At 38.8% G+C, this 21,779-nt stretch overlaps 1 protein-coding gene across 2 annotated transcripts in view; it reads right to left on the bottom strand.

The window, feature by feature from the left end:
• SESTD1 (SEC14 and spectrin domain containing 1) overlaps positions 1 to 20,178 on the bottom strand; it is a 147,412-nt gene extending 127,234 nt beyond the window's left edge. Inside the window, exons 1-2 of one of the 2 annotated variants that reach the window (XM_043996644.1) lie at positions 19,999 to 20,178; positions 8,068 to 8,144 (exon numbers count right to left, since the gene is read on the bottom strand). The gene's annotated coding sequence lies outside the window, so the exon portion shown is untranslated. The remainder of the gene's footprint in view (positions 1 to 8,067; positions 8,145 to 19,998) is intronic. The other variant, XM_043996643.1, reaches the window with a different exon arrangement.
• Positions 20,179 to 21,779: the final 1,601 nt, after the last annotated feature.

Below are 21,779 nucleotides of genomic sequence, written 5' to 3'. Positions count from 1 at the left end.
CTCCTGAAATCAGGGCCAGTGCTGCGCCACCTAGCTGCCCCCTTTACCTGTTTTCTTACTGGATTCTCACAATGACCAAGTGCTTGTTGTTTATTTAAACTGCCAGGAACTTGCTAAGGGATGGGGATAAAAAGAAAAGCAAATCTGTAGCCCCAGCACTCAAGGTGCTCATATTCAAATGGGGTAGGGGTAGAATACAAAACCCTAACATGTCCTGAGAAATACTGATTACATAAAGAACTCTTCTCAAAACAACTGTGGCATGTTTACAAAAACAGAAATACTGATTTTGTGCATTAAGTAAGATATTTAAAGAATTTGTTCTCAATTACATAAAACATATACCTATTTTACCATCATTTCCTAAAACTATAAGACTGAAATATTTCCTAAAGAAACTGATTATTTATTTATTACCTAAATTACTAAAACTAATAAATTTTCAGTAATATTTCAGAAGTGTCACAAATTATCAACTCACTAAGAAGTAATTGGTAATGTTTAAAGGCTATTTTATATAAAAATAACTCAGTAAATGGGCAGTCTTCTTTATGTCCCTAAAACAAATGTTAAATTAGAGCAGTTAATTTCTTCTTCCTTCCTCAGGGGAAAGACTTAAGCAGTCACAGAAGCTAATTGGATTTTTGTCCTTGCTCCTCTTTTTTTCTCTACCTTTTCTATTGTCTGACCTTTTCTCTCCATTTTTTCCTCCCTCTTCCTTGTCCTTCCCTTGTTGCCCTAACCACATCTATTAATAGAAACTAGAAGTACTACCAAGTCTCTGATGTTGGAAATAGTTGTAGTCTTAGGTGTCAGATATCTATCTCACTTCTGCCATATGACACTCAAGAGTACCAAGAGTACTACCAAAGTCTGATACTTATACACTGGTAGTGAATTTTATGCCTAAGACTAGCTAAGAAACATGACTTTCTACAGATCAACAACTATGGTGTTCTGGACTGAGAAAGAAATATTAATATATCTAATATATTAATATAATCTAATATGTATCCTGTTGGACAACAGAATTCTCTGAACTATCAAAAAAAGATAAGACAGTAGTATTAAGAAAAATAAGTTGTATAGTACTTTAAGATTTATGGAAAAAATTATTAAGGTAGTATAGCGAATTAAATGTTTGAAAAAACAATTCTTAAATTTAATAAATGTTAAAGTAGGAAAAATTCTATTTTATTTTCAGAAAGTTAAGTCATCCTTTTTACAATATATTTATTTCATTATATAATAAAATCAGTAAATCATCTACAGAATGTGATGCCATATGATACTCTCCTGAGAATAGCAAGTCAGGAAGCTGTGTTGCTGGGTTAAGATATGTTTTATGATTTGACATGATTATTTGATCAATTTTTTATTAGAACTAATGATTGTTACTTACAGTTAAAATTAGTGGTAATTTGAGTTGTAGGATAGTGTGAAAAACAAATGCAGAGTGATGAGGGTTAAGTGACTTGCCCAGGGTCACACAACTAGTAAGTGTCAAGTGTCTGAGGCTAGATTTGAATTCAGGTCCTCCTGAATCCAGGGCCAGTGCTTTATCCACTGCACCACCTAGCTGCCCCCACCTTGATTTTATTCTCTATACTGAAGGATCCTCTTTTATATGTGAGGGAATCCACTACACAGGTGCTGTTTGTGCTGATTGTGATACTGTCTGGACAGCTTCTCTGTCCTCCCATATTATTTCACAGGCTTCAAAAATGGATTCAGAAACTAGCCTGTTTTTCTAGATCTGGCCTTATAAATTTGGAGAAATGCATCACTAGTGGCTGTTCACCAGGTAATGAATTTTTGCCCATAGCATTTTATTAAACCATCTACTAAAGTATGGAAGGGTTGCAATAAGCAATATTACAACCTTGAAGGATGAAGTAGATGAAGCTTAGAGACCCTGAAAAGGGTTCAGCAAGCCTCACACCAGAGGTACCAGTCCTCCCTTAACATATCCCAAGTTAAAACTGGTAACAATAGGATAACAGTTTCAGAAAGGCAAATTTAGACTTAATATAAGGTTAAAACTTTCTAATAATCAGAATCATCCAAATAGGCTGCTTCAGGAGGTTAATGAATTTGGTTTCACTAGAGGTTTTTAAGCAAAACTGGATGATCCCATATCCAGAATACTGTAGAGGGAATTCTTGTTCAGGTACTGGTTGGAATAGATGGGCTTCAAGGTCCCTTCTAACACTCAAAATCTATAATTCTAAAGATAAAGACCTAACTTCAGGGGGCAGCTAAGTGGCACAGTGGATAAAACACCAGCCCTGGATTCAGGAGGACCTGAGTTCAAATCTGACCTCAGACACTTAACACTAGCTGTGTGACCCTGGGAGGTCACTAAACCCTCATTGCCCCACAAAAACAAACAAACAAAGACCTAACTCCAGGTTTCTGAATTCTAAAGGCAAAATGTGAACCAAAACAAGGCACTACTTTATGAATAATGTACACCTCAGTGAAAAATCCACAAACCTGAAGAGACAAACGGGTGGCAACCCTGTGGTAGTGGATGGAAGGAGGTTCAATAAAGGCAGTTTCACAGAAGTGATCAAATCAAATAGGATTTTCAATGTTAGGATATCTGCTTCCTTTCCTGACCATAACTTTTTTTTTTCTTTTTTGCCCTTGTATACCAATATTACTGCACCATTAACTTGTGCTTCTCAACCTTGAATTTTCCTCCTGCATCTGTCCTTCCTTATTTGTTAGCTAGTAGTACCTGTTCTGATGATGAACTAACTATTGCTAGCTGCTCCTGTTCATATTCAGCTGTCCTGCCAACACTGCAGTGCATGCTTTGGAGAGTTCTCAAATCTCAGCCTAGTCTGGCCTGGAAGGGTCAGGAACACAGTAAAGCATCCTTTAGAAGAGAGAGGAAGTGACTGCTATTCAGGAGCAGATTCTGACCAAAAAAGATGGTGGTAAAGTGAAATGTACAACCTTGGAAGAAAGTGACCTTGTCATCTTAGATTTTCTAACAGCCAAGGAACTGGATGGCATAGATCATCTGACAAGTACCCTAAACTTTGGAAGAGAAATTTTTTAAAAGTTCAGAGAACTTTAATCACATTACCCAAGCCTCTAAGAAACTGAGTAAAGAGGAAAATTCTAACAACAAAATCACAACTAATCCTTTTGAGGGATAGAAGGAAGATGCATCTAAAGATATCTATAAAAGAAGAAAGCATGGGCACATAACTGAGGGCAAATACAAAAGTATATTCTGGTCCTACATTAATAGTGACAGGAGACTGAAACAGAGAGTGACTTGGGCTACAAAAAAAGTCTATAGAAAACAAAAAAGCTTTTGTGGTTAGGTTAGGGGCAGGAAAAACAAGGAAGCAGAGTCAGAGAGATTAAGATAGGCAAGCTGCAACAAGGAACAGTTTAATTTTACTTTTGATAAATGCATATATTTTCACCATCAGAAAGTTCAACTCACTATAACACAAAGGTAGTTATTGTGTGCTCTGTTGAATCAAATGTGTTAAAGAAAAGGCTCAATGCCTTGATTTGGCTCTACATCTAAGATCCCTTGTAATTCTGAGAATCTATGATTCTATGAATGAAATGTACTTAAATAAAAATGGAAAACATAGTCTTACATGTCTAGAATAACATAATATTTTAATGTGGTCCCTTTGCCAATCACTGATCACCATATACCATAATATACATAAACTAACTTGAACATTTGTGAAAAATAAAGGTTAGAATACCCGAACAAACTAAAATGGTATTATAATCTGAAATGTTTTAGATTATTCCTAGAGTTGTTTCAGTATTTTTGAATGGTTTTTAAAAGCTTTTCTTCCCCTAAATCATCAAATAATGTCAAAGTGAGTCAAGTAAACACAAAAAAATATATATATTTTTTGTGCTATTAAGCTAAGCAATAAACCCCAAAAGGGCCCTTCATCCTGCCTGGCAAGAAAACTGCCTAAGAATCCTGACCAGAAAGGCAAGATTTTCCACTGTAGCACAAGGAAGCCACTCACCATTCCCTTACTGTTGCAAGTGCTTTAGTTTAGGCCAATTTCCCATTGCATCCTTGATCCATCTATTAGAATCAATCAATCAATCTCAAATCTCAATCTCCTCTCTCTCTCTCTAAATATTTAAAGAGATCTGTGAATTCATGAGTTTACAGGTTCCATCCAGTGATGTAGCTTTCACCTCTTTCTGTCCATATTCTGTGATTTTTGTCATGTACGGACAGATAGTCTCTATCCAATATTCCCCACATCTTAAGGACACCAGCAGAATACTCAAGACACTCTACCTGTTTTTCCTCACTCCTTCTACCAGACTAGTGCCTACTATGTGCCAGCACTATGCTAGGTACTAGGGATACAAAACAAAAAATGAACCATCTAAGGAGCTTAAGTCTATTTAGGGAAAATAATATGCACACAGATAAGCAAATACAACATGCATACATTATACACACACACAAATACACATATATATTACATACAAAGTACTTGGGGCTAGGGGTGAGAGGAATAAAGTGCAAATAAATAAAGGGATGTAGAAAGGCCTCACAGAGGAGATAGCAATTGAGCAGAAGCCTGAATGGAGCTAGAAGAGGAAGGAGAGCATTCTGGCCACAGGGGACACCCACCAAAGTCCACTGTCCTATGTTGTAGCTGGCTCACTCCCACTGTGCTTTCCACACCGTAGCTCTTTCTGGGACACTGAATTTCAGTTCTCTAAAGACTGCAGTATTGCATGAGTCACAGTCATACAACACTCAGACAGGCCTTTGCTTCTAGAAGAAGTTTGGGGTAATTAAAGGAGCTCTTTAATTTCCTGAAAGTAATCTAATCCACTCTCTTCTTGCTTAATTTTGGATGTAACCCATTGTTCATTTGTGCTCCTTAACCCAGCTATATCTACTGATGGACAAACTCTCTATAAACTGTCCACTTAATTGTATGTCATACTCTAAGCAAGTGGTGTCAAATAATGTTTAGCACAGTGCCTGGCACAATATGGGTTCTTAAGAAATATTTATTGATTGGTTATTGAGGGATAAATAGAAATATATCCCTACAGACCCACATACTTATTTAGAAAACCACAAGTTAACATTATGTTGTATTATATTTTATTTTAATTAAATATTTCCCAATTATATTTTAATCTGTTTTACACTCCAAAGTTTTGCCAGAGTAAGTTTGACACTTCTAATCTAGGTAATATACAGTCTTCCTCCCTGTGGTTTTTACTTTGTGGGTGATTGAGTCAAATTCTTATACTTGGGTTTGTGAAGTGCTACAAATCATTAGAAGTAGAAAACTCCTGTTGTGATAACTATAAATTAGTCACTATTTTTATTTGACTATAATTTGAATAATTATATTATCTGACTATATATTTGGCTATAATTAGGCTACAATGTTATTTTCAAAGAAATAAATTTTATTCAGCATTAACATGTAGTTCTTCCATTCTACAATTAATATTCAAAAAAATTCCTATTTGTCTCCTAAAACCAACAGGGTAATATTTCATCATTCCAACAATGCAGGAAATTATTCAGATGCACCATATTTTTTTGACAAAGAAAGCATAAAACTCAAAGTTCTGGTGTTTAAAACTATAAATTTTGGAACCATAGAGAAAATCTTTCCAAATGGAAAAGAAATATGTTGATTTATGATCATACAATCAGTTAGAGATGTAATGAAAAAGGTCAATTTAGTCCAATCCCTTCATTTTACCAATTTGAACACTGAGGCTCAGGTTAAGTAACCTGCTCAGTATCAAAGGCAGGTTGTAAATATCAGGCAGGGAGTGAAGTCCTGTAATTGTGCCATATTCAATCATAGAATCCCAAAGGCAAAAAAAGAATTCAATTATCCATTCCTCTGCTTCACTGTTGAGCCAAAACTAAAACCAAACCATCAAAGACAAGTGATCTAAAGAGATCCTAGGAAAGAAATGACACACTTTTCTTGTCAGCTATTTCAGTTTTTAAGGACCATCCGGTACTTTCAGTAATGATATCCCTATTTTTATTCATCTTGACCACTTTATCTGACTCTCCTCTTATCTCTGTGTTCTTTTCTTTGCCTCCTGCACTACTTTCTCCTCTTTCGTTACCTGTTAAATATTAAGTGTCAAAGTCAGGCCTTAAACCCAAGTCTTATTCTAAGTCCAAGGTGAACATTATACCACTCCTTTGCCATGCTTTTGCCTTCTGGAAGTCAATCATTAATAACAATAGCAACTCAAATTTTTACAGGATCTTAAGATTTATAAATTAATGTTCCTGTGATGTAGATAATGCAAATATAACTCAGTTTACAGATGAGGAAACTGAGGCACTGGATAGGCTAAGAGGTTGTTGAGGTACAAATGAGATAAAGTATGTACATTCCTATATAAAAGCCAGTTACCATTACTATCATCATCATCTTCCAAAAAAAGGGCAAAATTCTGTACTACCAAAAATGGCAACACTACCCTTTAATCTTCTCATCAGGCACAAAACCCTGGGTTCATTGGATCTTGCTGATTCAGAATAGTCTTATTTCTCTCTGCCCTTTCCTTTACCATGTATTCATTTAGACTAAACTCTCATTACTTTGTAACAATAACAGGCACGAACACTTTATGGCACACATGCTACTGACAGATGATGAAATTATTTTCAAGGTCATGAGAAAAGTTTATCAGCAAGGACTAGACAAAATTATAAAGTGAGCGATTTGTTATTTGCACACTTCTACCTATTTCAGTCATTCTCCCACTTCTATTTATTTTCCCAAATTATTTATGAGGAACAAGCTATCCAAAATCCCCTAAAGTACTTCACAAATGCCTGCCTTAGTCAAAGTACCCTAAGCTCTTCTTCCTTCATCATAAAAAACTCTACTTCTTTAATAAATTCTTTCAATTCAGTAATTTTTTTAAAATCTCATCAAATTAATCTATGTATACTGAGGTATAAATTATTAATAGGTTTAAATTGGCCAGGTTGGACAGCATTTGGATTTTTAAAAACTGATTAACCAAAAGTCATCCTTAACTGGAATGATGTGAGAGAGATACTTTTGAACACAGATTGCTTTCCTTTTGTGAGACAATGAAAACAACATAACCCAATTTATTTTCTACTTTGGCTTTCACCACCAGAAAATTTAGTGCTAAATTTATTGCCCAAAGTGGTGTAATCTATTCAATTCAATTGCCTGAAAGCATCTTCTCCTCTCTGTTTAATCCCTTATCGTGAAGTATGGTTTAGTCAGTAAATTGCAGTAAGTACTTTTAGAAATAGAAGGGGTTACAATGAACCTTAAATAAAGAAGAAAAAAGTGGGGTTTTCCTAAACCTTGTTTTATTCCAGTCTCCTACATAGAGCTCCCACTAAAGTGCCAATCTACATTGCCCCTTACTTTTTATGCATAGCATCTATTTGTCCCTGTGTAGAAGAAGAGAAGCCAAAGTTGTGGCCAAATTGTGAAATGTAGAATGAGCACTCAGCTGTAGTCTGGAAATATGAGATTCTATGCAATTTCTCTGGGTCTCAGTTACCTCATCTGCAGAATGAAGCAGTTAAAAGAGTAGATAAATTGTAAAAATACTACAATTCTAGTTTTACACATTTGCTTTTGAAGCCTGCTGCTCCTGATCTGTTTTCCCTCTTCCCTTTTTACCTTTACCCTGTCCTCTGACTGCTAGCTTTATGCCATCTATAGAATCTCACCATCCTTTATCAATTGAAGCAGAGTGGGATGACAGAAAGGATTGGCTATGGAGTCAGAAGACATGGGTTTGCCTCTTGGTACCAATACTAAATATCTATATGACATGAAGAAAATTTTGTTTCAGCAAAATATGTATGATAAAGTAAGACACTATTACTACCCTTACAGAACTTTCATTTTTCTAGCTATCAGAATTGCAAACCTTTTACCTAATTTGGTAAAGAATTAGGTTTGCAAAGACCCCATACACCTTGGATAGGTGGTGTCACTATGTTCTCCTTATTTTGCAGATTACAAAGCTAAAGCTGAGAGATATGCAATGACTTACCCAGTGTTACACACCTACTAACTCAAACTCAGAACTTTCCTGGCGCTGAGTCCAACACACTTGCCCACCATGATGCTCTATACAAGGAAAGAAAGAGCTGATGAGGACAATTTTTCTTTAAGTACCACAGACCTCTTTGAGTCTATAAATATACTATGTCAAAAACTAGCCCTCAACCATAAAGCAGTGCCATGGACAGAGGGCTCAACTTGGAAGAAGAAAGACCACAGGTTCAAACACACTTACTGGCTCTGTGGCCCTGGTAAGTCACTTAACCTCTCAGTCTGAGTTTCTTCATCTGTAAAACTCAGATTAAAAACAGCACCTACTTCCTAGGGTTGTTGTGAATATTCAGTGAAGTAATATTTCTAAAGCACTCTGCAAAAATCTCAAAGCACTGTGTAAATGTTAGATATTACTATTATTAAATATCAATTTACTTTAGTCTCTTTTCAGTGACTTGGTCAAAAGAAACAGGAGCATGCTTGTGCTAGTCTTCTCCCCTTCTGCTCCCAGTTCCTTAACTCTATCTAATCCCTCCCCCTAATTTCTGAATGTAAACTAAGTCTTTCTAGGTCAGGGGATCTAGATTCCTCTCCTCTGTGCCATCACCTCATACCTAGGTCTTCATTCCAATAGGGTGGGGCTGGGGAGGAAGACCAGCACAATGATCTTGGTTTCACTCCAGACAGACCTTTTCACAGACTAGAATTGCTGCTGCCTCAAACCCTCGGGAGGGGCCTCTGGGATGGAGGCAAGGGAGAGGGGACAGAAAGAGTAGCTCATGGGGTAAGTGAGAAGAGAAGGAAAAGAAAAAGGCTTGGGGTTAGAAGCAAAAGGGAAGATGGTGACTGTAGGTGAAGCAAAGGAAAGAATGAGTAGGAATCGCTCAATCAAGGTGCAACCATTAAGTGCTTACCTAGGAGATGAGGGACAAAAATAAAAGAAAGAATCCTTAACATTATAGAAAATGGGGGCAACAACTGCTGGGGCGTATGTTACTATTGAGTTAAGGGGGATTTCTATACCCACAACTATACCAGAGATCCGGAAGCTATCTCCTCCTTCATGACTTGCTCACCTTTATATGGAGACTTCCATTCTCTGGCCTCTTGCTAACTCATTTTCTCCCGTCTTGGTAGGCTAGCTTCTCCCTAATCAAACTAGTTCAGCCCTCTAGCAAAGGCCCAACACAGTGGCTCTTTGAGGCTTGGGCCTCCGCTCCATGCCTTTACTCCAAGTCAGCTCCCCACCAGCTCCCAGGAAAGCTTCTCCCCACCCCATGTACTCACACTGGCCAAACACAGTTAACAGTCACAGTAAAAACCAAGAGAATGAGTCACTCGGTAAGTGTTCCAATCACTTGACCAACCTCAGGCTCAACAAGACACTGGCTGGCTCCACTTGGCCTCCTCCTCAGGGCAAAGTCTACTCCTTTTTCCAAAATTAAATATATGGATGCCTAGGTATATCAAAATAACAACAATATCATAACCCACTACTATTCTACCTCCCAAATAAGGGTCCTTTCTGTCAGTCAATAAGTCAATAAACATTTATTAAATGCCAACTATGAGTCAAAAACCATGCTAAGCACTGAGGATACAAAGAAAGGCAAAAGACAATGACTGCTCTCAAGGAATTCTTAATCTAATGGAGGAGGCAACAACTACATACAAACAATCTCTACATAGGATAAACTGAAAATAATCAACAAAAGGAAGACACTAGAATTAAGGAGGTTTTTGTTATTTTTCACTCACTTTAGTAGTGTCCGACTCTTCACGACTCCATGGACCTCTCTCCATAGGGTTTTCTTGGCAAAGACATTGGAGTGGCGTGCCAATTCCTTCTCCAGTGGCAAACAGAGATTAAGTGACTTGCCCAAGGTCGCACAGCTAAGAAGTTTCTGAATCTGGATTTGCTCTCATGATTTGACTCCCAACCCAGTGCTCTATCTACTGCACCACATAGCTCTGACTAATTTCCCCACAGGGAATAAGATCCAGGTACCTGTCGCTTTACATATATGTCAAAAATAATCATAAAACAACAGATCTGGAGCTAGAAGAGACATCAAAAAAAATCTTCTCATTTTACAAATGAGGAAACAGGGCCTCATGAGGTTAAATAACATGCCCAAGGTCACAGAGGTAATGAAATGTGTCATCTTTATCATGATTAGAGAAAGCGTTTAGTGTAGTGTAGAATACTGTACTTGGAATCAGAAGAAACCTTGCACTTAAATTGTACTCTAGAAACTGACCAGCAAGTCCCTTAACCTCTCTAAGCATTAGTTCCCTCGTTTGAAAAAGGGGGAGAATGGTCCTTATCTCACAAAAGGGTTATAAGGATCAAATGAGATAATGTACATAAAGTACCACATAAATTAAGATATTATCATCAGTTCATGGAATCAGAAAAAAAACAACTCAGCAATGTAGCTAATTATAGACACTAGAGAACAAACTGAAAAAAGTTTAAAAAGCTGAATTTTCTGTGTAAAAATAATACTAATTAGTCATCTATGTGAACTGTATACCATTGTGTCTAACTGCAACCTAGTACAATAATGATCATGTATATCTAAGGATCACAAACTTATAATCTGATTATCTAGTCCAACTACCTAATTTTACAGATAAAGAAACTGAGCTCCAGAGAATTTAAGTAATTTGCCTAAAATCACAGTGGTGACCTAAGCATGGTTAGCATCTGAACCAAGGCCTTCTGATTCCATATCTCTCTCTACTACATTAGGATGATCCTTCATTAAATATGTAGGTTTAATTTTAAGTTTTCACTAATTATAGCAGTAAATGCCATGCATGTTCTGAGTCTCCAGTATGTTGTTCATTTAGCATGGCTGTCTGCCAACAACTTTAAAAAATTACGCTAGTAGACTTCCAGATTGTAGTAGGCTTTAATCATCAAACTAAGGATTTTGTATTTTTCCCAAGAATCAATAGGGAGCCATTGATGATTTTTTAGTATGAAGGTGACATGGTCAGATGTGTTTTAAGAATATCAATATGGCAACTGTGTGGAGGAGCAATTAAGAGAGGGAAAAGAATAGAAGCAGAAAGACCAATTGGGAGGGTATGGCAACAGTCCAAATGAGAGGTGGTTGAGGGCCTAAATTAGGATGGAAGCCACATGAGTAGCGAGAAGAGAAAAGAGTAGAGAGATAGTAGAGGTAGAATCAATAAAATTTGGCAAATAATTGTGTGTTGAGGGTGGAAAAAAGTCAAGAATGGTTGCAAGGATAGAAACTTAGTTTACTGGAAAGATGGTCATGATATCAACAGATATGGAGAAGTTTAGAGAAAGGATGCTTTTGGGAAAATAGTGCGGTTCTGTTTTGGACACATTGAGTTTGGAATATCTAGCAGGCAGTTTGTATTTTCTAAGTGGAAGTGAGGAAAGATATTAGGGCTGGATATATAAAGTCATTTGCACAGAGATAAGAATATCTAGAGAGAGAAGAAAGCCCTGAACAAAGTCTTTGGATTAGCCTATACTTAGTGGTCAGGAGGGGGAGGATGTTCCAGTCAGACTAACCTACTTGCTCTTTCTCATACACTGACATTGCACCTCCCACATCTGTGCCCTTGAACTCACCATCCCTCCACACCTAGAATGCTCTCCTTCCACATCTCCACCTTTTGGAATCCCTACTTACTACCTAGAGAAGTGTCATTTCCTATAGGACTTTCTTGAGATTTCCAGTTAGTGTTCTCCACCCCTCAAAAATAAAAATACAAAGCACATAACAAAAGGGCTTTTTACTTTGTACATATTTTGTAATTATATATCTATGTACATGCCTTTCCCTTCCCCAAAAGTAGAAAGTGCCTGCCTTGAGAGCAAAGATTGTTTCCTTTTTGCTTTTGGATGAACAACAAACATATCTTGTAGCATATGGTAGGTGTTCAATAAATGCTTTTCAAATAGAATTCACTGCATTTCAGAAGTGAAGGACTTGGCACCCCACTTCTGAAAGGGGATAACACCTCATCTGGTTTCCCTGCTTCTCTTATTCCCTGGTCTCATATGGTACAGAGGAAAAGAAAATGAGCACTGGATTTGACCCTAGGTCCAAATCCCACTTCTGTCAGTTCCTACATCTGTGATCTTGAGCAAATGGCTTATCTTCTATTGGCCTCAGTTAACTTATCTTTAAACTGAGCAGGTTGGTCTGGATGGCCTTCCAACTCTAAATCTATAACCCTATGTTACGTCTGTTTCCTAAAACACCGTTTTCATCTTATCACAATTCAAGGGCCTACACAATTATTTCTATTGAATCGTATCAAATCTATTATTTGAGGTCCACCTCCAATATTTCTCCCTACTTTAGGTTCTCTCTTGTCACCTCAATTTCACCAACATCTTATCTTTTAACCCTAATCTTGAGAGATATGAAGAACGTGAATTGGAAATAGAAAGGACTGAAGGAGATAAGCAGAGGCAAGGATGCAAGATTTAACAAATTACATGTAGGAAAACAGAGGAGCTTAGACAAAATGGAAGAACCATATTTGGAAAGGTGGAAGGTGTAATGATTGGAGTGACACCACCTGCTGGAGACTTACTGTAGAAGAGTTCCACCCATGAAGCGAAGGTCTTTGAGGGCAAGACCAGGAGTCTTTTCTTTGGCATTAAGAAGTGACGTTGGCTAGTGGGAGGAAGAAGGAAGAGACTAGCACTCGGTCTCATGCTCTTTCCTGGGGACTCTGGCAGAGAAGGGAGCTAGAAACATGCTCTCCCTTTAATAGATAGATGAATGTAGGACTTTCCTTTTGCCTAATCTCCCTTAAAGACTTTAAGCCTCTAAAAGCCTTGTTTTAAAGGAAAAAGCCAGTTCAGTATCTGTTAAGGGCTAAAATTCTAGCTAAACTTTCTAAAATATCTAATGAGTGGTAGCCAATAAATTATAAGCTTTAGCAAGAGTTAGACTTTTAAGCGTTTATTAAGGAGAATAAGAATTTGGTAAAGAGAGAGAGAAAGGCCTAGATTCCTATCTATTAAAGGGAGAGCGCATTTCTAGCTCCGCTCTCCACCAGAGTCCAAAGGGAAGCCTGAGACAGAGCGCTAGTCTCTTCCTTCTTCCTCCCACTACCCAACATCATTTCCTGATGCCAAAGAAAAGACTCCTGGTCTTGCCCTCAAAGACCTTCGCTTCATGGGCGGAACTCTTCTACAGTAAGTCTCCAGCAGGTGGCGTCACTCCAATCGTTACAAACAAATAAATGCCAAGCTGAGGTGTTTAAATCAATGTCATAGGCCAAAGGAAATCTCTTTAGCTTCATAGGCAGAGAATACGACTGAAACTAAACTTGAGGACAATTATTCACACAGCTAGTTGTGAGTGAAGAAAAACCAAAACCAGAATAGACTGCTAAAGAGGTTGTTACATTCATAAGGAACACCATTATAAAGATGGCTCCCAAACTGAAGAGAATAACTTTGACATAAGGCAGCTGGTTGCAAAGTGGTGATTCAGGTCAAAGAAAGCCAACTATGGTACCCTAGGCAAGTCACTCACTTAATCCATTTGCCTTAGTTTCCTCATCTATAAAACAGGGAGTTAAGTACGACTGAACAATAGCTTTGATATTAACTATGTAGGAATATCTAAGCATGGCTGCTTAAATACTTGAGATAGAAAGCTAGAAAGCTGAAAAAGAATTATAAATAACACCAACACGTTAAGCCTTGGGTAGCAGGAAATTGGCTGATAACATTAATGGTGAATTTGTAGTTAAATAAATCCATCTGGCCACCTTTACCTCACCTTACACTTGTAAAGCTCATTTTTTTAAAACCCAAATACGAGGTTTTTATAGGTTTCACTTTATTAGATTTGACCTAATGATTTTTTGGTATCCTGATTCTCTCTTCTAATGTTGTTAGCTATCCTTCCCAGATTGGTGCTATCTACAAATTACACAACCATGTCATCTATGTCTTTGTGATAAACAACACAAAGCAACACAAATTGCTATAGCCAAAAAAATTTAACACCTAATGAGCAAGGACAGACTCCTGGGGGGTACCATTAGAGACCAGCTTCCAAATTAAAACTGAACTACTCATTAATAATTATTCTTTGTGTCTGGCCATTCAACCAGCTCTGGAGCCACCTAATCATACTATCTAGTCTCTATATCTTGTCCATACAAAATGAAAATGGTTACTTTCCAATCAACAAATAGATATTACCAAGCTAATGTTCATCACTATACAGTGAAAAATTGTTGTTGTTGTTGTTTGTCCTTCATTCTCCAAGAGCACCATGACATCAGGAGGTGATACAGTGAACTGGATTTAAGTGAGGGAGGGCTGTGCAAGGTCACCAACCTCTCTCCTCCAGAGCCATCTGGGTCCAGTGGCAAGATACACATTAGTACAACTGGAGATGGCCCTGGATGTTTGAGGCAATTGGGTGGTTAATTGACTTGCCCAGGGTCATACAGCTAGTAAGTATTAAGTGTCTGAGGTCAAATTTGAACTCAGATCCTCCTGACTCCAGGGGCCAGTGCTCTATCTACTACTATGCCACCTAGCTGCCTCACAGTAAATCATTATATACACATATGTGTGTATGTGTGTGTATACACACACATATATATACAATTATATATGTATATAAATGTATATTACACACACACACAGCGCTCCTGTATTCACCAAGTTACTGTTTTGGGAATTGCTATAGCCAACAAAATGTAACACCTAATGAGCAACCTTCTAATGGTGAGCATTTCTGAATACAGTTGAGGCTGGTAGACAGATGAGAGTCTCTAGAAGCTTTTCAAATTCAATAGGACCTGCTCTAATGTTTAACATTTAAAAATTCATCTCCACTATAGAACACGGCATCTATGGACTACAGTGTATTCAATCGTAAGCTCTACTGTATAAAAATATGCTTCTATGCACACTGTGTATGTAGGTATCCCCTCTCAGGCTCAACCACATCTTCTTTCAGATCCCTCAATAAGACCTATTAAGTTACTCCACATAGACACTAGATAAATGTTAAGGACTAAATCCAAGTATTAAAAACTATAGAGTACAATATATCTCTCATTATAATTTATCTATCATGGAGAATACTAATTACTACTACATATAGAGTGAAATCAAATTGGAGCATCAGTAGATACTCCTAAGCCACAAGTCCTTAACTTGGGTCTCTAGAACCCCAGAAGTCGACAGATAAATTCAAGGGGTCCATGAACTTAAATAGAGAAAATTTTACACCTTTATTTTCACTAACCTCTAACTAAAATTTAACATTTCCTTCACTTACTTAAAAACATAATTCTGAGAAGATGTGCACAGGCTTCACCAGACTCCCAAAGGGGTCCATCACCAACAAAAAAGGGGTGGGAGGGTAAAAACCTCTGCTCTAGTCTTTCTAGTCTATGACAACAACAATTTCGTTTACGGTTTCACTACTATCTTATGCATAAGGCATCCAAAGGCATGGAATCAATATTACTGGACCTTTCATAACAACCAAAATGAAGCTTTACAAAACAATGGCTGTTACAACTCCTGTCAGATGAAGAATATATATGTAAATCCTTGGAGAATATAATCAATAGCTCTTTACTAACCAACTGGCAAAGGCAGGTTCATTTTTTTATGACCCTGCAGGTCCTGCATAAAACAATAAATTGTAATGAAGATTCTTCCCCCAGGTTTTTACAGGATTCTGCGGACTCTGCAAATGGCTCACTGCAGGAGAACTGCACCTTCCAGCTGTCTACCAAAAGTTGACAAAACCTCTGCCAAACCAAACTTGTATTTTATTTCATGGTTTCTGTCGTCCTCCTATTCCTCCTCCTTTTTTTTTTAACCAGGTCATTAGAACAGGCAACCAAGACTAAGGCAAAAATCAACAGAAATTATGAAAGAATATTTTTGAACTCCAAATTATTGTACTTGTGGAATGGAAATAGAACATAAAAACAATGTCTTATCAAATTAACATAAATCAAGTAAAGGGAACCAATTATTAAGTAAACAAGTATCACAGTGACAAAAACTATACACATAGTGCAAATGTCCAGCTGTAATGAAAGCCACTCAAATTTAATTAAATCTGTCCTGTAAAACTTAAACTGACCTTTCACATCCAATGCCCAACACTTTCTTTCTTGAAGTTTCTTCCACTCTACTTTCTAGACTAACAGGATATAATCATCTACCTTTAGTGAACAGAGTCCCTCTCAAGAAGCAAATCACCATGATGATCCAATAAAAATCAAAAACAAGATACATGTATGTATTTGGTTTCTTTTTCCATCCCAAATTATTATATCCTTCAGGAGCATCTTGATTTCCTTAAAGCTCTCAACAAATAGGGTCATCTTATATTTTGGTAATTCTTTGAAGTGATAAAAAGATTCTAATCAATGACTTTCAAATGAGAATTTTACTTTATAGATAATGATGGAACCCTGACTTTTAAAAAATCTATGTACTAGGGGTAGCTAGTTGGTGCAGTAGATAAAGCACTGGCCTTGGATTCAGGAGAACTTGAGTTCAAATCCAGCCTCAGACACTTGACACTTACTAGCTGTGTGACCCTGGGCAAGTCACTTAACCCTCATTGCCCCACAAAACAAAAAAACAAAAGACAAAAAAAAAAATCTATGTACGAGTCCCTCAGAAAGCATTCTATTCTCAGATTACAAGCTCCTTGAGGACAGTAGTTGCTTTTAATTTTTATAACTGCATCTCCAACATAGCATACAATAAGCACTTAACTACTTATTGGATTTGGATTGGATTCTCAAATCTATACTTCATTTATTCATAATAGAAGCTAGATGATATCCATTACATACTAAATGGACAAATGTTTTGAGCAAAATTATAAAATTAATTATGTTTTTGTTTGAAATATGGTAGCCAAAAAAACCCCAACACATGCACACCCTAATGGTTCCTAACATTTTTAAACAAAACATGTGCATTTTAACAGGAAAAAAAAATCAAGGTTTTTTCTTTTTTTTCCCTAGAATATGAAAATGTGAAGTTTCATGATGGCAGTGAGCAGAAGAAAATAAGGCTTTAAATTTGGGGAAAAGTAACCTAGGCTTTGACTTCTGTCCTTCATCTAAATTCTATATGCCTATTTCTTCATATGTAAAACCTGCCCTGAACTTCTCTCTGGCTTATGAAGACTCCTGCACATAGTAGATACATAAATAGTTCTGGATGTCAGTAACTATGATAGGACCACAGGACCATGTGATTGTAGGTTTAAAGGTGGAAAAGTACTTTGGAGGCCATCTATGCCAGCCTCCTAAATTTGTAGATGAGGACACTTAAACAGGGAGACTAAGTTACCTTGCCAGAATCCACAGAGCTATTAAAAGTGTCAGAGGCAGGATTGGAACTCAGGTCTTCCTGACTCCTGCTATAAAAATGAAAGCTATCATTAATAAAAAATAAAAACATTCAGTCTTAAGCTAATGTTGAAGTAAAAGTGAAGTGTTTCAAGTTGGATTTATTTGACTCAAATGTTTTTAAAGTGTCCTTGTTAGTTTTAAGTTTCTTTAGGATAAGTGGAAAAGTGATAAAGGTGTTCACCTCAAGGAATCCCTTAATGTTTATGAAAGATGAATTGGGAATATTGAGTGACATTTTAATGGTTCACCTGGAGAGCAGAAATGTAATTATCAGACACCTATGCAGTAAGAATAAAATGTCACAAACAAGTACAAAGAACACTTGAACCAGCTCTGGAATCAAAAGACTTGGATTCCAATATAGACTCAGAAAGTTTATTATACCTTGAGTGACCCTAGACTAGTCATCCCACCTCTCTGGGCCCCAGTTTCTCTTTAATGAGGTCAGACTTAATATGATCTCTAATGTTCCTTCCAGTAATAAATCATACAAACTTTTTAGATGCTCCTCCATAAGCCTCCTCTAAGCTCTTCTGATTTTTCTTTCACTTATCCTAAAATGTCTCCCATTACTTCCAGATCCTGGCTGTTAAGTGGACCAAGCTCAAAATATGTCACAACAACTAATTAATCTTCCTAGTCTGTGCTTTTACAGGTATTTGTTTTAGGGTTAATTTTAGTCTAAAAATTACTGAATAAACATGTACATGGCATAAACATACGCTGCAAAAATTATTTCCTGGTATTCTGGGCACAAAAAGAAAATACTGTAATGTTGAGTAACTGTATAACCATGTGCTTGCCACTTCCTTTGGGATTTTTATATTTAGTCACAGGGCAAAAACAGTTACCAGCTTTTATTCACTTAAAAGTATTCAGGTTTCCTGGTTCCAGAACAATGAAGTATTTTATTTGGGGGGGGGGGGAAGGGGAGGTAAGGGAGGGGGGATGAGGAGGTAACAGGAGTATCTCCTTTCATTTTGTATTGTTCCCATACAGAAATGGCTTGTAAAAGCAACTAGGTATAAGAGTTTTCCTTAAAAAAAAAAAAAAGCTTTTTCATCTATTAAAAAAAAAATCTAAAAATCTCAACATAAATGAAATTCCGGGATGCCAATTTTAAGGTGAGACCTTAGTTGCTGCCAAATATGAATGGTGAGGAGAAAGAAAAGCTAAGTAAGTGACCTGTCAAATTCAAACCGTAGTCACAGAGTAGTTAGAAAGCACATGAACCTCATAGAGATTGTGTAGGGGGAAAACAAAAAAGACACCAAAGCATCAATACCATTGTGACTTAAATGGGGCTAGTCTTAAACAGGGCCAATAAACCTCCACAATAGAAAGTCAAAGGAAAATAATAATAATAATTCATAAAATTCATAGGAAATATATATCCTAAAATATATACTTTAGATATATTCAATTTCACCATATATCTATATATGGATAGACAGATAGAAATAGATCATATAGATATAGGCAGATAAAGATATATAGATATTCCCTCAAATATGTTGGGTATGTGCAATTTCTCTCTTTATAAATGGATATATATGGATATAGACAGATATAGAGATATGTGCATATCTTTATATCTGTCTATATCCATATAGATATCTCTATGTTGAGATATCCATATGGATATAGACAGATTTAGATACAGATACATATATTTGTAATACACATATACACACCCTAAAATACTTTGGGTATATGCAATACATTGCATACACTCAAAATATTTTAGGATATCTAAATCCATCCATCTAACTAGCTAGTTATCTCTGACTTTGGCTTTCAAATCTGTCTTAAACACACACACACACACACACACACACACACACACATATACATACATACATACACACCCAAACCCTGCTCCTCATGCAGGATACCACCATCTCCCTTTTGTGGCTCTTCCAAAGCCTAATGGACCTTCGTATCATGCAGGCCCGGGAACAGAGGCGGGGGGGGGGGGGGGGGGGGCCGGTGCCCGGTACAAACACCCACCCACCCCCGGGACAGGTCCAGTAAACGGCAACACAAAGGAAAGGGAAAGCCCCGGGGCTGGGATGGGAGGGAAATCGCGGCGGATCCGACCCGAGAGGAGGAAGGAGGGGGGCGCCAACGTCCAGACCTGTTACTCCCCTTGCCCCCTCCACCCCCCGCCTTTTGGATTGGAAATTTTAAACTGTCTTTATTTTTCCCCCCAAAGCCTCCTTCCCGGTTCTTTCTGTTTGAAAACGGGGCGCGTTAGGACGCACGGGGATCCGGGGCTGAGGAGGGGGCTGCCCGCTGCTTTGTCTGCGGCCAGGGCCGGGCCGGTCCTCCCAGGCTGCTCCTCTCCTACCCCGCGGGGGCGACCCCCGGCCCCGGCCCCGGCGGCGCGTCCTCCTCCCCTCCGAAGCGGGCCTCGGGGCCTGCACGCGCCGGGGCCGGAGCCCGGGACGGGGTCGGAGCCCGGGCCGGGGCCGTGGCCGGGCGGGGGGCGTACACTCACCTGGGCGGCTCCAGTGGCGGGCGGCTGCGGAGCGCTGGACTGAAGGACGCGGGGAAGGGAGGGAGGGAGAGAGGCGGGCGGGCCCAGGCGGGCGGCGGCAGCGGCGGCTCCAGTCACTCCCGGCAATCGCTGTCCCAGCCCCTCCGTGCGTCAGGCAGGGGGCGGCGGCGGCGGCCCAGTGACCCACTTCACACCCCGCCCGCGCGCCCTCCCCTCCCCCCACCGCGGCACGCGAACGCGAGCACCCCCCTGCACTCCACCACCCCACCCCACCCCCTCACCACGACCAGGACCCTACCCTGAACCCTGCAGTGCGCGAAGCACCGGCCCCTCCCCCTTCCTCCTGTGTGGCCCCAGAGATCATGGGGAGGGGCCACGGGGATCGGGTGCCCCAAAGATTTGGGACCTTTTCGATGGCGGGGCCATCTCTGCTCCAAAACCCTACAGACACCCAGGAATTCTAGTTCTTCCACCGCCCCCCCAACTCCTGACTTTGTGTGGAGACCTCGGACAAGTCACCTCAGTTTCCTCATCTGTAAAAGAGTGGGGAAGGGCCTTCATCTCTAAATCTAGTAAAGGCTACCTCTCCTTCTTAAGCCCCTTGATTGTGGTCACTTGTCAAGTCCCCACTCCAGGTTCATGGGGCATCAGAGTCTTCTAAATATGGTAGACACTTTTGGTGAATAGGATTGCTCAGACTGGAAAAGAAAAGCCTCTTCAGCCCAGTCATTTCACAGATGAGGAAACAGGCCCACAGTAGAGAATTTAAGGGAAAGGATTGAGGATGGGACAAGTCTTGATTTCAGTGCTTCCTTTTCTCTTCTGGGGGTATAGCCAAATCCTATGCCACCAATATATAATGGGATTCTCTACTATATACTGGATAATCCATCCTAACTGCATGAAGGCAGGGACAACCTATCTTAACCCAGCTCTTAGCCCAGTGCTCCTGGCACTGTTAATCATTTTGAAAATGAATTGTTGATTACCCTAATATTCTAGCTATCTCTTCCCTCTTCCTCCCACTCCCATCATTACCCACCCTGTTCCATTTTCTCACATTAAAACCCAGTACATTGTCTGTCTCCATGAATCAGTTTTTCTTATCCCATTCCATTAGATATTTTCATAAATAACCTAACTGCCACTTCAATTTCCTTATCCTAACCCATCAATACTAATGATCTCCCAATCCCATTCCCCTAACCTCTCCCTTCCCTATCCACCCCAGGCTACAAATATATCTTGTTCAGCTTCCTGGCCATCACTTGACATACCTAAGCCCGTTTAGGAAACTACCCCCATTACCACAACCACCTCATCCTTCAAGGATGACGTGCTGGCATGCACCAAGAAATTCTGTTCTCTGTTGGTTCCTTCCCTTGACTGGAGTCTCCCAATATCTGTCCCTCCAGAATTTCCCCATCTCGCATCTCCAACAGCCTATAAGATATCTTGAGTTGGAAGCACAGTAGAAATTTTAAAACAAAATGCATTCTCTGTCCTCCTAAAACCTACCCCATAAAGTCCCTACTATTGTCAAGGACAACATCAACCTCAACTCCTAGCTCTCACTACCCATAGCCAAACTGTTACCAGTCTATCAGTTTCACCTTTTGTAATATCTCCATCTTCTCTCTTCTAACACAGAGACCACTCTAGTACAGGCCCTTCATCATCTCACACCTAGATTATTGCAGTAGCCTATTTATTGGTACCTTCCTCAAGATTCTCTCCATTTCAATTCATCCTCCATTCAGCCACCCAAGTGATTTCCTAAA

Source organism: Dromiciops gliroides, chromosome 3, assembly GCF_019393635.1.
Source record: "Dromiciops gliroides isolate mDroGli1 chromosome 3, mDroGli1.pri, whole genome shotgun sequence".
NCBI lineage: Eukaryota > Metazoa > Chordata > Mammalia > Microbiotheria > Microbiotheriidae > Dromiciops > Dromiciops gliroides.
The sequence above is the reverse complement of the archived record's forward strand: the minus strand, read 5'-3'. Positions and strand labels throughout refer to the sequence as shown.